The 17,606-nt window shown below is 38.7% G+C and overlaps 1 protein-coding gene and 1 long non-coding RNA gene across 3 annotated transcripts in view; one reads left to right on the top strand and one right to left on the bottom strand.

Moving 5' to 3' along the window:
- Positions 1-17,606, bottom strand: part of ppp1r9ala (protein phosphatase 1 regulatory subunit 9A-like A) — a 62,412-nt gene that overhangs the window by 26,814 nt on the left and 17,992 nt on the right.
- LOC133664897 (uncharacterized) overlaps positions 1-17,606 on the top strand; it is a 52,540-nt gene that overhangs the window by 21,184 nt on the left and 13,750 nt on the right. The window contains exon 1 of one of the 2 annotated variants that reach the window (XR_009828654.1): positions 6,748-6,863. The exons of the other annotated variant lie outside the window; for it this stretch is intronic. This is a non-coding gene — a long non-coding RNA (uncharacterized LOC133664897). Of the gene's footprint in view, positions 1-6,747; positions 6,864-17,606 lie in introns of those variants that run through there. 2 annotated transcript variants of the gene reach the window in all.

Consider the following 17,606-nt stretch of genomic DNA (forward strand, 5'->3'; position numbering starts at 1 on the left):
ATAATAAAGTATACACATATTTAATAGTTTTAATATTTCCATTGACTTCTAAATGCAGCTTAAGTTATTTTAAGCATGTGCTTACTAACAACAAATATGATTAATTAATTTATAAATATGTATTTATACTGTAACTGGGCTGCTCATTCAGCTGTTACGTGTAGTTACATGTCCATGGTTTAATAGTATTGTTGATTTTCTGTCTATCCTTCCAGTCAGGGGTTTATTTATTTTGTTTCTATCTGCAGTTAAGCCCGATGCTATCACGTTAGTTCCGTAGCTAAAGTGCTTCGCCGATGTATTGTCGTGGAGATAAAAGTCACTGTGAATGTCCATTTTGTGTTCTCGACTCTCATTTTCAAGAGGATATAGTATCCGAGGTGGTTTGAAATACAAATCTGTGATCCACAATAGAAAAAGGAGAGAGTGTGGAATCCAATGAGCCAGCTTGTACCTAAATTACGGTCAGAGCGAAAAAAGATGCGTCCTGCACTGCACTCTAGTCCTTCACTCTCACGTTCCTCATACACAAATCTTTCATCCTGGCTCAAATTAATGGGGTAATCGTCGCTTTCTCGGTCCGAATCGCTCTCGCTGCTGGTGTAAATAATGGGGAAATGTGAGGAGCCTTTCAACCTGTGACGTCACGCTACTTCCGGTATAGGCAAGGCTTTTTTTTATCAGCGACCAAAAGTTGCGAACTTTATCGTCGATGTTCTCTACTAAATCCTTTCAGCAAAAATATGGCAATATCGCGAAATGATCAAGTATGACACATAGAATGGATCTGCTATCCCCGTTTAAATTAAAAAAATTCATTTCAGTAGGCCTTTAAAATGTTGGCTTTTTAATAGATTGTATGTTTAATTTTATGATACCGCCACATTGGTGCCTGCCAGTCTCTCTTTGTGTGTTTAGTGTGTGCACACGCGCGCATTTGTAAAAGTGCAAATTGATGCTGCTTTAAATCGTACTTGAATTGATGTAGACAATGTTTAGCTGGCTGACTTTGGCTAAAATTCTAGTTATTTTTCACACAACTTTGTCTCACTTTTGTTAGTTAGCTTGCAAGGTAGAAGCTAAAACTCTTACCGAGGTTAAGACCGCATTCTCCCTCCAAATGTGCGACATCATGTCTCCGCTTTAAATGCTGCCGTATCACAGATGTTACTGCCATGAAAACAAGGCCTGCTTTGCAAAATGAGCAAGATTTTCATGTGTTTAAAAATAATATCCTCAAACTTTACAGGTTATCACTGGCGTTGTTTTTGCTAGTGACCCACTTCTGCCCGAAAAAACACGTGTCATTGTCACGACTACTGTCGACAAATATAATTGTCAGCGACAAATTTTATTGTCGATATTTGTCAACTATGTCGACTAATCGTTGGCGCCCTAGTTAAACACATGAATACCTTGCTCATTTTGCTTTGCATACCTTGTTCTTATGGCAGTACATCTGTGATACGCCAGCTTTCAAAGTAGCGGCATGATGTCGGACATCTGGAGGGAGGACGCGGTCTCAACCTCAGTAAGAGTAGCTTATGCCTTGCTAGCTGGCTAACAAGCATGAGACGAAGTTGTGTGAAAAATTACTTTAACTATCATTTTAGCCAAAGTCAGACAGCTAAACTTTGTCTACAAGTACTTTTTAAAGCAGCGTCACTTTGCAATGCCCTAAAAAAACAGTGCACATGCGCACAAACACACACAGACACACACCATTGCGGAGTTATTATAAGATTAAACATACAATATATTAAATAGCCAACATTTTAAGAATTAATCAAAGATACAATTCTACACCTTGAATCTATTAGGGTGCTAAAACTGCCAATAGTTATTCAAGTCAATATACCAGTGTGCAGCTTTTTAAACATCATCACAAAAGGCTTATTTTCTTTTTGAGGAAGTTAGATTTTGTGTTTTGTTGTATGTTTTCATTGATGCTATTTTTATTGTTTTTTTTTAATACAAAAACAAGGTTAATAGTTTTTTTTTTAGTTTTTTTTTAGCAATTTGCCTTTATTTTTTAATATTAATTTTATTTTTTGTAACAGCTGAATGAACAGCACAATTACGGTAAAAATAAATATTTACGAATGAATTAGTCGTTTTTGTTGTTCGTAAGCACATGCCTAAAATAACTGCATTTAGAAGTCAATGGAAAAATTAGAGCCATTAAATATGTGTACTGTTACGTCTTCGACGCATGGCTGCGATTGTCGTGTTCCTTCCAAGGCAGAAAACAAGCAGGAGCGGCATACAGGTAAGATTAAGGTATATTTTAATTATTTTAAGGCAGGATCAAAAATACAAAACAGAGGACGCTAGCAAGCGTGGAGCTAAACAAAAACCAAAATGTCACCAAGGGTGAAAAACGGGGAATGCTGGAGGGCAGAATAATCTCAAGAGCGAGGAGAAAACCAGGGGAATGTAAATGTTGCCTATCGCAAACATTGACCCAGCAACTATTGCTGGGTAACAGGAAACTATAAAGGGGAGTGATTAACCAAAACACCTGGTGGGAACACTAATTGCTAAACTAAGACAGGTGAGGAGAATCAGTGCCCATGGAAACCAACAGAAAACAGGGAAATAGGGTGCACCCAGGAAACAGACTAAAACAGAAACATTACCAACATAAATCATGCCATGATCCGGGTAACGGATCATGACAGTGTACGCTTTATTATCCGACTAATAGTTAAGATAATCGTTGACTAATCGACTAACAAAATAATCGTTAGTTGCAGCCCTACTATGGAGTCAAAACACTGTTTGCCTAAATTCCGAACTGCATATATAGACCATAAAACTACTTTATACAGGTAGGTCAAAAAGTGTCAAAATGTTATTAGACAAAGAAAGTACAGAGTACAAAATGTTGTAAAATGATCACTTGCGTCACTAGAGTTCAAAACAACAAACTGCACAAAATGTTTTTTAGTTATATTCAGAAACTTGGGTAGTTAAGAACTAAACACATATAGGAGTACCAAAACCTTAACTGCATAGCAGCTAATCAGCCAGACCACTGCCTCTATTTACCTCTGACTCTTATGCCTAATTACCCTGTTGCTATGGACACCGAGGCCTTTTATTTCAACAATGTGCTGCTTTTGCTGTAACCTAATCAACCACTACCTTCTTTTCAAGAAAAAAAGACGACACAGAACAGGTTGGCAAAAAAGAAGGCAGAGCTCAAAAAACAAAACAAAACTTAATCATGTTTGAGGAGGTTTGGAAATAATTAATTTGATAGCCGAAGCTCACGTTCTAGTAGACAGGCTCCTTTTTTTTTTACTCATTCGCTCCTCATCGAAATCACCGTCACAAGCTCTGGAATTTGCATGCACGTTGCGTGGACCATTAATCGTTTTTTGTCTATTTATGTTTTTATAATCGTTCAGGTACTCTAAATCAGTGGTCCCCAACCACCACGGACCGTGGATCGATTGGTACCGGGCCACACAAGAATAACAATTTTTTTTAATTATTAAATCAACATAAAAAACACAAGATACACTTACAATTAGTGCACCAACCCAAAAAACCTCCCTCCCCCATTTACACTCATTCGCACAAAAGGGTTGTTTCTTTCTGTTATTAATATTTCTGGTTCCTACATTATTAGGGGTGTAACGGTAAACAAAAATTTCGGTTCGGTACATACCTCGGTTTAGAGGTCTCGGTTCGGTTCATTTTCGGTACAGTAAGAAAACAACAAAATATAAATTTTTTGGTTATTTATTTACCAAATTTGTAAACAATGGCATAACATACATATACACACAGGGTCCATTGCCAGGGTTAATGTGGTCCACATATATAAAATAAAAACTAAATAAGATAAGGCTCAGAATGGTTTCTTAACAAAACTTTTCTACATATCTACATCAGTGTGTGAATGTGTGTGTGTGAATGGGTGAATGTGGAAATAGTGTCAAAGCGCTTTTAGTTCCTTAAAAAAAAAGGTAGAAAAGCGCTATACAAGTACAACCCATTTACCATTTACATATAAAGTGTTTTTTTTGATTGATTGAGACTCTTATTAGTAGATTGCACAGTACAGTACATATTCCGTACAATTGACCACTAATGGTAACACCCCAATACGTTTTTCAACTTGTTTATGTCGGGGTCCACGTTAATCAACATTAAACTGCTTCAAATTGTTGCTCAGATTAAATAAAATGACAAAACTTTTCCTCAACATATACAAAGTGCAACATTAAACAGTTTCAAGTCAACTCAGCCTCAGATGTACTTTTCTCCCCCCCCCCCAGCCTGGCTAACTTGGCAGCAAGAGGTGGGAGCTGTTTGCTCGTTTTTATTTTTGTTGAAGCGATGTTCACTTGGGGGTGGTGCCGCTTCAAATGGGTTAGCATGTTTGACGTGTTGGCAGAAGCATGCCTTACCGCTGCTGAACAATGTCGGCAAACCTCCGTCCTCCATTGTTGTATCGCACCGCACAGCCGAAGTGTTCCCAAACGGGAGATCTTAACGAGGCAGGAGGGTCTTCCAGCTCTGGCTTTTACATGTTGTCCTAGCCCGGTCGTTGCTAGCATGCCGTGTGTTTAGCCTCAGTGTGCGTTGTTTACACAACGTGCGCTACACTACTTAATATGTCCGTGTGGAATAAGGCTGAAACGACGCGTCGACATAGTCGACGTCATCGGTTACGTAAATACGTCGACGCCGTTTTTGTGCGTCGACGCGTCGCATATTTACGTCACGCTACCGTCATGGCGAAGCACAAAGCAGACGATCACAGCAGACGATGCGAGCGGTGCGAGCGAGGGGGAAAAATCACGCCAAAAGTCGTCAAAAGTGTGGGAGTATTTCAATACACGGCCAAATAATGTTGTTGTATGCACACTGTGTCGAGCATAAATGGCCTATCATAGCAGCACAACGGCTATGAACGAACGTTTGAAAATAAAACCATCAACCATCAACTAGTCAATCGTCCGCGCGAGTATACGTTGTCATCATTACACAAAAACATGAATGTGTCATTTGTATCTGCTAGGGGTGTAACGGTACGTGTTTTGTATTGAACCGTTTCGGTACGGGGCTTTCGGTTCGGTACGGGGGTGTATCGAACGAGTTTCTAAGCTAAAGCTAACTTTAGCTGCTAAAGTGTTAACAAGCTGCTTTGCTCATTCTGCCTCTGTCTCAGCACGCAGCATTGTCCCACCCACACAACCATCTGATTGGTACACACGAAGCATTATCAGCCAATCAGCAGTGCGTATTCAGAGCGCATGTAGTCAGCGCTTCAGCATCGAGCAGATAGGTGTTTAGCAGGTGAGCATCAGGCAGCGGACTCTCCCCAAATGATAATAAACACCTCCCAGTCAACTACTAGTAACATCACTATGAGCCCGTTGACCTTCTAGAAACTTCAACTGCAGCTCAGCTCACTCGCAGTCCTGGCTTGAGGTGAAGGCTAATTACCTCTCAGTTCCAGCCACATCGACCCCTTCTGAGCGCCTATTTTCAGCTGCTGGGAATATTGTAAACAAGAAAAGAAGCAGAGCATGTAGACATGCTAACCTTTCTTCATTACAACTGTTAGTCACTCACTGGAATGAGTAGAATTGGTTATTGTGTACTGTGTTGGACTGGATGTTTATTTTGCACATTTCAAAAGCAATACTTAATGTTTACAGTGCTCCAGAATATTTAGATTGGCACTTTTTTGTATTGGATGTTTATCTTTATTTTTGCACATTTTAGCAAATAAGCAATACTTTCACTTTTGTTGGAATGTTTACACTGTTGTTACAGAATATTTCACTTTACACTTTTTTGTATTGGATGTTTATCTTTATTTTTGCACATTTTAAAGCAAAATAAGCAATACTTTTACTTTTGAAATGCTTATACTATTGCAGAATATTAAGATTTGCACTGGATGTTGACTTTTATATTTGCACATTAAAAAGCAAATAAGCTACTTTTAATTTTGTTAAAGGTTAAAAGTTTTAAATGTTTACATTGTTACAGAATATTTAGTCATGTTGTTGTCAATGTTGACTGAGTGGCCATACTTCTTTTTTTTGTAAATAAAAGCCATGCCTTTTGAAAAAACTGGCCTACATTTATTTTTTCATCTTCATTTTGAATAAAAAAATAATCGGTAAAAGGAAAAATGATCTATATATTAATCGAAATAAATAATCTATAGATTAACCGATTAATCGAAAAAAAATAATCTATAGATTAATCGATAGAAAAATAATCGTTAGCTGCAGCCTTAGTGTGGAAACTCGTTCGGTACACCTTCGAACCGAACCGGAACCCCTGTACCGAAACGGTTCGATACAAATGCATGTACCGTTACACCCCTATACATTATACATCAATATAGATCAATACAGTCTGCAGGGATACAGTCCGTAAGCACACGACTGTATTTTTTTAATGACAAAAAAAATAAAAATACATTTTAAAAAATCCCCCCCCCCCCAGTCCGTGGGACAAATTTTCAAGTGTTGACCGGACCGCAGTTACAAAAAGGTTGGGGACCACTGCTCTAAATAACCTCCAAAATTCCACCCCCTGCAGTATGTGTGGCCTACTGCAACTGCCGTGACTTTTCCTTACTCTATGTGCTGGGCAGATATTCAGACATAACCTTACTCTAAAATTGTAACCAATCCCATATTTTCCCCATTTCCCTCCCCACATTAGAATACCAATGTGGGAAATGAGTCAGCAGCGGCAAAGAAAGCACTCCAGAGAAATAGGCAGGCTGACCATGGGATCGAGGAACTGGTAATATAAGCTGGCCTGTCAGAGACAACTAATCAAGTGTATGCTGTAAAAACTCAAGCTCAAGGCGTGGCAGTCTGGTACATACTACACATTGCAGAGTGATTGGGAAATACAGCATACATTAAAGTACACAAAAACACACAATGTCACGTTAATGTACAATGTTGTGGATTAACACAAACATTTAAAATCATATGACTGACAGGAAAGAAAGTTGGAGCCTGAGGACTCCACAATGGAATTAGTCATCTTTGCGCAAACACAAGCAGGCTTAACAGGTTTGCTAATAAATGGCCAATATAAGTTCTTTTTGTCCCAAAGTGCTCGCTAAAATATTTTAGCACGGTTACAGTTACTACATAAGACACTAGGGTATTTGTCTACAATCAAAACCCTATCATCATTTGCCAAGTTGCTTACTGAAGAGCATTGAGTAGACAGCATTAGTATTCTACCGCTGATAATCAGTCACTAGTCCAGGTGCCTCGAGGGAATGTAGATTTTTGCTGGCTCGGAGAGGGTTGAGTCTTGCCAGGGTTCCATAAGAATTTAGAGCTCTATGAATGAAATATGATATTACTCCAACATTGGACATTAATCTAACAAACTCTTTCAATACTTTTATAGGTACCAATTGAATTCCATCAGTACCACATAGTATTGATTCACATAAAATCAAACCATTTTCGATACCTTTGTTGCATATGATGTCACGTCCGGTTGCAGACTTGACATTGGCTCAAGCACTTGGCAGGCAAAGACGTGTATACATAGCGGACTGCCTCTAGGTAATGTTGCATATTTCCATGCCAACAAAGCAAGTATACCTGATAGAAAATGTTCAAAAGTAAGGCTCAACTTTTCAAAAAACGCTCTCTCAATGCTAATTAATATTGGATATGCCATATACATGCTACTGATTGTCATTACCTTATATACGCTGAGATTTGGGGAGTGAATGTGACGTCATCATGTAATGCAGGGGTCCCCAAACTACGGCCCGCATACGGCCCCCCAGCGCCCAAAATCCGGCCCGCGGGAAGTCCCAAGTCAAAAAAAAAAAAAAAAAAGTATTTGTATTTTATTTATTTAAAATTTGTTTTTACTAGTCCATTTTCTACCGTCTCCTAGCCACTCAGGCAAATCATATTGTCTAAAAATGCATCTTACCATCGATAACGTGACATGCAGCAAGTGCGCTCTTTAAGTCAATTAGCGCGCGAGGAATATTATATATGTATGAATACATACATATATATATATATATATATATATATATATATATATATATATATATATATATATATATATATATATATATATATATATGTGTATGAATACATATATATATATACACATATATATACACACACATATAGACCCATATAATATATACACATATATACACACACACACACACACACACACACACACACACACACACACACACATATATATATATATATATATATATATATATATATATATATATATATATATATATATATATATATATATATATATATATATATATATATATATATATATATATATATATAGAGCGCGGCCCCCAGCCAAACTGTTTTACCCCAATGCGGCCCCGGAGTCAAAAAGTTTGGGGACCCCTGATGTAATGTGTCGTTAAATTGTCTAATAAAAGGGCTAAATGAAAATTGTCTATCTATTTGAAGAAATATCTTTGTGTTTTCGTCCAGTATTAGTATTCAGTGTTGGCGCTAGGAATTTTCGAAATGGGGTCCCAGGGGCCCCACAAAGTCATAAAAATGGGGTCCCACAGTACATTTTTGGGGTCCCACTTTTTTGTAAGCGTTTTGAAAACAAATGATAAATGTATGCATTATCCTGTTATAGCGGATATTCTATATTGTGTTTTGGAAAAAGGTTGTCATAAACGTTACTTAATTCATTAAAAAAATAATACTAAAAAAAGAGAACACATTTTTATGAATATGTAAATGTATTCAGTTATAAACATTCATTCACTTTCTTCTTTCCTTCATGGATCTAAACTTTACAGCTGCCGGTATTTTTTTAAATATATTTTCATTCACAGCCCTTTGAGACACTTGTGATTTAGGGCTATATAAATAAACATTGATTGATTGATTGATTGATTCATTTAATAAGTTGTAGGTGTATTTATTTCAGTATAAAAGTGTAAATAGTTTTTTGTTTCGGTCATGAAATGATGAGAATGGTGTGCCAGGGCATACATGCATATGACAAATGGAATTGATTATTCTCACCTGTATGAAGATCATCAGTCATTTAAAAAGCGCCACATCTAAACTTTCATGGCAAATGAAGAAAAATGGGACGGTATAGCTCGGTTGGTAGAGCGGCCGTGCCAGCAACTTGAGGGTTGCAGGTTCGATCCCCGCTTCCGCCATCCTAGTCACTGCCGTTGTGTCCTTGGGCAAGACACTTTACCCACCTGCTCCCAGTGCCACCCACACTGGTTTAAATGTAACTTAGATATTGGGTTTCACAATGTAAAGCGCTTGGAGTCACTTGAGAAAAAGCGCTATATAAATGTAATTCACTTCACTTCACTTCAAATAATGCCAACAAACTTAGAATTTGGCAAGTTAGTTTCAATGTCATTTAATAAAGTGGTACTCAATGCCTCTAGCATTTAATCTCTGGCTTGGTGATGGCCATAAGCTGTGTGTTCCCCTTTAAGAATGGCGGAATGTGGGGTGAGTGACGTGATGTGGATGTCCGCTTGGCAAAGAGCAGAACTGTAGGGACCCAGTGGAGGGTGTTACTCCCGACAATATATCGGCCCTGGAGAGAACGTCTCCCCCGCGCTCCTTGACCACGGTCTGGGAGCAGACAAGCAGGAAAGGTGTAACATGATGTTTTTTAGTGACTGGTGAGGCTGGATCTTTGAAAATCAGTGCACCTGGTCGTAAAGGTGTTCTTTTTCTTAGCCCGTTTACACATACTTGCCAACCTTGAGACCTCCAAATTCGGGAGATGGGGGGCGGGGGGGTGTATATTGTAGCATCCCGGAAGAGTTAGTGCTGCAAGGGATTCTGGGTATTTGTTCTGTTGTGTTTATGTTGTGTTACGGTGCGGATGTTCTCCCGAAATGTGTTTGTCATTCTTCTTTGGTGTGGGTTCAGTGTGGCGCATATTTGTAACAGTAACAGTATTAAAGTTGTTTATACGGTCACCCTCAGTGTGACCTGTATGGCTGTTGATCAAGTATGCCTTGCATTCACGTGTGTGTGTAAGGCGCATATATCATGTGACTGGGCCGGCACGCTGTTTGTATGGAGGAAAAGCGGACGTGAAGACAGGTTGTAAAGGACGCCAAAGGCAGTGCCTTTAAGGAACGCCCCCGATATTGTTGTCCGGGTGGAAATCGGGAGAAATTCAGGAGAATGGTTGCCCCAGGGAGATTTTCGGGTGGGGCACTGAAATATCGGAAGTCTCCCGGGAAAATCGGGACGGTTGGCAAGTATGTGTTTACATGGCGTGCAAAACATCTTTCCATCTTCATAAGTCAGCTATTTCCTGGAAAGTGGCTCCTGAAGCCACTTTTCATTGAAGCTTCGCTTCTTGGGTTTATTGCTCGCCATTACGAAAACATGCAGGAGTCCTAATACCGGAAATGCAGTATTTGTAATTGATAAAACTTTCAGCGAATCTAAATTTAAGAGATTGTACCGGAAAGTGCATTACTTTGAAGTCGACCAACAGTTAATAATAAGTAATCATTTGACCAAATATAAACAAAACAAAACACCGGCAGAAAGCGATAATCGATTAAAAAAACCAAGCAAACCGGGTGGAAAAAACAAACAAACAAGCAAACCGGGTGGTACATTTTTTAAAATAAAAATCTGCAGACTTCCGGATATCTGCATCCTTTCTGATTTCAATGCGTAAAAAGACAAAAAAGTGTGTTAACGGCAACACTGGTATTAACATTTTGTTTTCCTAATTACATTATGCCTTTAGTGCTATTCATCCATTGTTTATGTTTTTTTCCAGGGCCTTAAGAAAACAACCACCTTTTGCGAATGGCCCGTGCGTCATCAATTGGACACCCCAACTTGAATTAATCAATTGGCATATTTTCACTTTGGCCCTTTGAGGCAAAAGGTTTGGGCAACAGTATTGCTACAGTATTTTGATAGGATAATGTTGAAAGTCTTTATTATTTCTGATTCCTGAATAATTTATGTTGTATTAAACTTGTTACCGAAATCTGTAAGAACATAACAGAATTATTTTTTATTAAAAAAGTCCTATTTCCAAAGGCGCACTTTATATATTACACTTTGAGTAATAAGAGTAGCATTTTGTTGGGGGAAATGTGTGGGCTCATTCTGTCTGATATTTGTATACTTTATTTAATTGATGCTGACAAATGTACTTTGTTCAAAATAAATATTGTATTGACAAAGGATGCATTGATAATCGTAATGATTGTGATATTAGTTTAATATTCGAATTGTAGATCCCCAGATCGTTACCAAATCGAACCGTGAGGTGCTCAAGACCTATACATTAACTTATTTCAGGGTTGGCCCTCAAAAGGGAACTGCACTTTTTGGGAAATTTTGCCAATCATTCACAATCATTGTAAGAGACAAGAACACATGTTTTTAGGTTTTTTTTGTGCATTCCAAAGATGGAAAAAAAGGCTCTTAAGATGGGTCTAATAGGAGTCCTTTGTGTTACCTTAAACACCCTAAAACATATTCAAAAACCTCCATCAACATTCATAACAATATGTAATATGTACAATTTTTATCGTATTGTGGTTATTTTAAGCATTACCGGTAGACCTTGTAATAGAAGGCAATTTTTGTACAAATGAAGATTCACAGCCTTATATTTATGAATACAAAAGTACCGAAAACAGGTACTGTATGGCACCGGTATTGATTCCCAGGTATGTGAACGGTACCCATCCCTAGTCCTTCCCCATGCACACAACAACACTTCCTCATTCTCCGTCAATCTTCTTTCAGACATGGACGGTGTGTTCGCTATCATGGAAATCCATCCATCCATCCATTTTCTACCGCTTATTCCCTTCGGGGTCGCGGGGGGCGCTGGAGCCTATCTCAGCTACAATCGGGCGGAAGGCGGGGTACACCCTGGACAAGTCGCCACCTCATCGCAGGGCCAACACAGATATACACACAACATTCACACTCACATTCACACACTAGGGCCAATTTAGTGTTGCCAATCAACCTATCCCCAGGTGCATGTTTTTGGAAGTGGGAGGAAGCCGGAGTACCCGGAGGGAACCCACGCAGTCACGGGGAGGACACACAAACTCCACACAGAAAGATCCCGAGCCCGGGATTGAACTCACGACTACTCAGGATCTTCGTATTGTGAGGCAGACGCACTAACCCCTCTGCCAAATAATGAACATCAAATCAAAACCACATGGACATAAAACATTACTACCAGCAGGTTGTTACGGTATGAATGGATATAAATAGCTAATCATTTGTGCACCACTGACTAGTGATGCATCAAAAATTCAGCCGAAAAAGACTAAGAACAGGATGTTGTGACGATGCAGGCAATATGCAAAGGATTGTCTGGAGCGGAGGCAGCATGTCTGTGATGTGGACATACTTTAATATTCATATCAGAGATAGGAATAGACTTAATAAACTGATTAGGAGAGCTGACTCCATCCTAGGCTGCCCACTAGGCAGCATTGAAGAGGTGGCTGACAGAAGAATGCTGACTAAGTTGCCCATGCACGGCACTATGGAGGCCCTGAGTAGCTCCAACATCAGACAAAGCTAGGAGCGCTACCGCAGGTCCTTTTTACCCACAGCTATAAGACTTTACAACGCACTTATGTGAATACTGTGATCTTTTTTCTTGGTGTGCAATCAGTTGTTAGTGTGTTTTGTTTTATTATATCTGGTTAGAGTGTCCGCCCTGAGATCGGTAGGTTGGAGTTCAAATCCCAGCCGAGTCATACCAAAGACTATAAAAATGGGACCCATAACCTCCCTGCTTGGCACTCAGCAACAAAGGGTTGGAGTTGGGGGTTAAATCACCAAAATGATTCCCGGGCGCGGCGCCGCTGCTGCCCACTGCTCCCCAAGGGGATGGGACAAATGCAGAGGACAAATTTCGCCACATCTAGTGTGTGTGTGACAATCATTGGTACTTTAATCTTTAATCTTTTATCTATACATACTAGTGCGAAATATGTAGTAGTTATTACTATTTTTTGTTTTTCATTACGTTTTACTTCTGTCACTGTATGTAAAATCCCGCACTGCGACAACATAATTTCCCCATTGTGGGATAAATGAAAGTTTATCCTATCCTATATATCTGAGATATACTCAGGGTAAGTTTTCGACAGCTTGTTTACAGCACCGGCAGGAGAAAAGGAGCGTTTGATTTGCTCACCCTCACCTACCTACAGTACAGTACAGTACAAGTAATCTTGCCTCATTAGAGCATTTTGTTTTCATGTATTGGAGCCATTATTTGGGATTTATAGGCAGGACTATATAATTATTTATACTGTCCCAAAAATGATCTGTCCCATATTTAACCTGCACCCCTAATAGAAAGTGTCTAAGTATTGTTCCACTTCTCAAAATGCGCTAGCTGCTCTATGCTAATTGTAATTGGATATGCTACTGATTGGCATTAGTGATTTTAAATGACGATTTCAACACCTCCAAATATGGTAATGAAAACTACAACTAAGATACACTTTACAATCAAACAGCTAGTGTGTAATAAGTATAATACTGACGGTATAAACACTTTGTAGGGCTTAACAAAAGACAAGACTGGCACATATAACAACTGAATAGCACAGTTAATATTACCAGTTCATTGTTAGGTAAAAACTAAACTTTTTTTTTTATCACTACCTAACCACACACAAAAGTACAGAAAATTGGTACCGTTGTGTATCAGTACCGATTCCCAGGTCCCGGGTATTGGTACCCAATCTTACCTACATGTGTGCTGTCTACAGCAGGGGTTTCAAACTAATTTTAGCTGAGGGGCCGCACAGAGGAATATCTATTCCCACATGAGCCGAATTGGTGCAATCGTGGCATGATAACTTAAAAATAAAGACAACTTCAGTTGTTTTCTTTGTTTTACTGTGGCTGAAAATAGAACAAGCGCATTCTAAAAATGTACATATTACAAATAATCTTCTTGGCAAAACACTTCAAGTTAGTTAAAACATTGGTGCAGTTTCAAAAACACCATGAAGAACACACACAGTCTCAGTGTATTTACAAAGCCATTAAACTTTAAACACATTTCCTGTTTAGCATTCGCATGTTGGCAGTTCATCATTGAAGACGTGTTTGGAAATTAACCGAATGTTTCCTCAAACCGCCGCATTGGTGACATCCGCAACTGCCACAACACGTTCATTTATCATCATTCAAATATTACAAGTATAATACAAACCACAATTATCAAAATTACACCATAGCCAAAATCAAGATAACCACTACAAACCTAACCAATGTGAACATGGTAGATTTAAGCATAAAATAAAACAACTAATGTACAAAGTAGAAAAACATTTTTTTAATTTTTTTGTCATAAAAAAATACAATCATGTGTGCTTACGGACTGTATCCCTGCAGACTGTATTGATCTATATTGATGTATAATGTAGGAACCAGAAATATTAATAACAGAAAGAAACAACACTTTTGTGCAAATGAGTGTGAATGAGTGTAAATGGGGGAGGTTTTTTTTTTGGGTTGGTGCATTAATTGTAAGTGTATCTTGTGTTTTTTATGTTAATTTAATAAAAAATAAAAAAAATAAATTTTTTTAATTTATTTTTTTATTCTCCGGTACCAATCGATCCACGGACCGGTGGTTGGGGACCACTGCTGTACTGTGCAATCTACTAATAAAAGTCTCAATCAATCAATCGAAAAAAGCACTTTATATGTAGAAAGGTTTAGTTAAAGGCCTACTGAAACCCACTACTACCGACCACGCAGTCTGATAGTTTATATATCAATGATGAAATCTTAACATTATAACACATGCCAATACGGCCGGGTTAACTTATAAAGTGACATTTTAAATTTGCCGCCTCTGAGGATGACGTATGCGCGTGACGTAGACCGGCGAACACGGGTATGCCTTCCACATTGAAGCCAATACGAAAAAGCTCTGTTTTCATTTCATAATTCCACAGTATTCTGGACATCTGTGTTCGTGAATCTGTTTCAATCATGTTCATTGCATTATGGAGAAGGAAGCCGAGCAAGCAAAGAAGAAAGTTGTCGGTGCGAAATGGACGTATTTTTCGAACGTTGTCAGCCACAACAGTACACAGCCGGCGCTTCTTTGTTTACATTCCCGAAAGATGCAGTCAAGATGGAAGAACTCGGATAACAGAGACTCTAACCAGGAGGACTTTTGACTTGGATACACAGACGCCTGTAGAGAACTGGGACAACACAGACTCTTACCAGGATTACTTTGATTTGGATGACAAAGACGCAGACGTGCTACTGTGAGTATGCAGCTTTGGCTTTTTTTTGCGTATGTACGTAACTTTTTTAAAATATATAAGCTTTATGAACCTTGGGTTAGGTGAACGGTCTTTTGGGCTGAGTGATTGTGTGTGTTGATCATGTGTTTGAATTGTATTGGCGTGTTCTATGGAGCTAGGAGCTAGCAGAGGAGCTAGCATAACACGTACCGTACCGTACGTGCGCGTCACGTACGTAACTTTTTAAAAATATATAAGCTTTATTAACCTTGGGTTAGGTGAACGGTCTTTTGGGCTGAGTGATTGTGTGTGTTGATCAGGTGTTTGAATTGTATTGGCGTGTTCTATGGAGCTAGGAGCTAGCAGAGGAGCTAGAAGCTAGCATAACACGTACCGTACCGTACGTGCGCGTCACGTACGTAACTTTTTAAAAATATATAAGCTTTATGAACCTTGGGTTAGGTGAACGGTCTTTTGGGCTGAGTGATTGTGTGTGTTGATCAGGTGTTTGAATTGTATTGGCGTGTTCTATGGAGCTAGGAGCTAGCAGAGGAGCTAGGAGCTAGCATAACAAACACGCAGGTGTTATTATGCAGGATTAATTTGTGGCATATTAAATATAAGCCTGGTTGTGTTGTGGCTAATAGAGTATATATATGTCTTGTGTTTATTTACTGTTGTAGTCATTCCCAGCTGAATATCAGGTACCGTGAGTATGCAGCCTTGGCTGCTAAACATTCGATAACTTGACCGTATGTGCGCGTCACGTACGTAACTTTTTAAAAATATATAAGCTTTATGAACCTTGGGTTAGGTAAACGGTCTTTTGGGCTGAGTGATTGTGTGTGTTGATCAGGTGTTTGAATTGTATTGGCGTGTTCTATGGAGCTAGGAGCTAGCAGAGGAGCTAGGAGCTAGCATAACAAACACGCAGGTGTTTTTATGCAGGATTAATTTGTGGCATATTAAATATAAGCCTGGTTGTGTTGTGGCTAATAGAGTATATATATGTCTTGTGTTTATTTACTGTTGTAGTCATTCCCAGCTGAATATCAGGTCACCCCCGGCTCTCACAGCATCTTCCCTATCTGAATAGCTTCAACTCCCCACTAGTCCTTCACTTGCACTTTACTCATCCACAAATCTTTCATCCTCGCTCAAATTAATGGGGAAATTGTCGCTTTCTCGGTCCGAATCTCTCTCACTTCATGCGGCCATCATTGTAAACAATAGGGAACTTTGCGTATATGTTCAACTGACTACGTCACGCTACTTCCGGTAGGTGCAAGCCTTTTTTTTATCAGATACCAAAAGTTGCAATCTTTATCGTCGTTGTTCTATACTAAATCCTTTCAGCAAAAATATGGCAATATCGCAAAATGATCAAGTATGACACATAGAATAGATCTGCTATCCCCGTTTAAATAAAAAAAATTCATTTCAGTAGGCCTTTAAGAAACCATTCTGAGCCTTATCTTATTTAGTTTTTATTTGATGTATGTTGACCACATTAACCCTGGCAATCGACCCTGTGTGTATATGTATGTTGTTATTATTCTTATCATTCATGACTGCCTGCTGTTGCACTGATCAGCCTAGTGGTGGCTCACATCCATCACACACAGAGCTATTTCTATTTTTGGGCAGAATTATTATAGTGTTCCCAATGTTAAAAGGATAAAGCCATTGTTTACAAATTTGGTAAATAAATAACCAAAAAATTTATATTTTGTTGTTTTCTTACTGTACCGAAAATGAACCGAACTGTGACCTCCAAACCGAGGTACGTACCAAACCGAAATTTCTGTGTACCGTTACACCCTTAATATTCAGCCAATATGATCTCAGGTAGCCTTTCTGAAAAATAACATTGCTTTGTAAAACGTAACCCCCAGATGTATAGTTCATAAAGAATCGGCATAATATCTTAATTTCGGTTCATGAAAAACTTCTCAAATTAGCACAAATTCAGCCTTAGTTCTCTAATAAAAACTAGTGATTTGTATTTTCACTGAACAATTTGAATTTATGATGCATGCATGCCTTCCAAAATTTTGAAATAAGTCAATAAAACTGTTTGATGCCGTAAACAAGTAACCACATTCTTGTTCTACTTATATTTAGACCACCCATTCACAAAGAAAACATTTCTTTCATTGTTAGGAGGACTTGAGTTATGTTGTGACCTAATCCAGTTTGGAGACTAGATGCTTACGCAATTCCGCTCTACCAGTCACCTAAAGTGTGCTTGCTCAGCTTTACTTCAGTCTGGCAGACAAGAGAACACAAGCTATGGCCTTATCAA

The sequence above is a fragment of the Entelurus aequoreus genome, linkage group LG14 (assembly GCF_033978785.1).
Source record: "Entelurus aequoreus isolate RoL-2023_Sb linkage group LG14, RoL_Eaeq_v1.1, whole genome shotgun sequence".
NCBI classification, from domain to species: Eukaryota; Metazoa; Chordata; class Actinopteri; order Syngnathiformes; family Syngnathidae; genus Entelurus; species Entelurus aequoreus.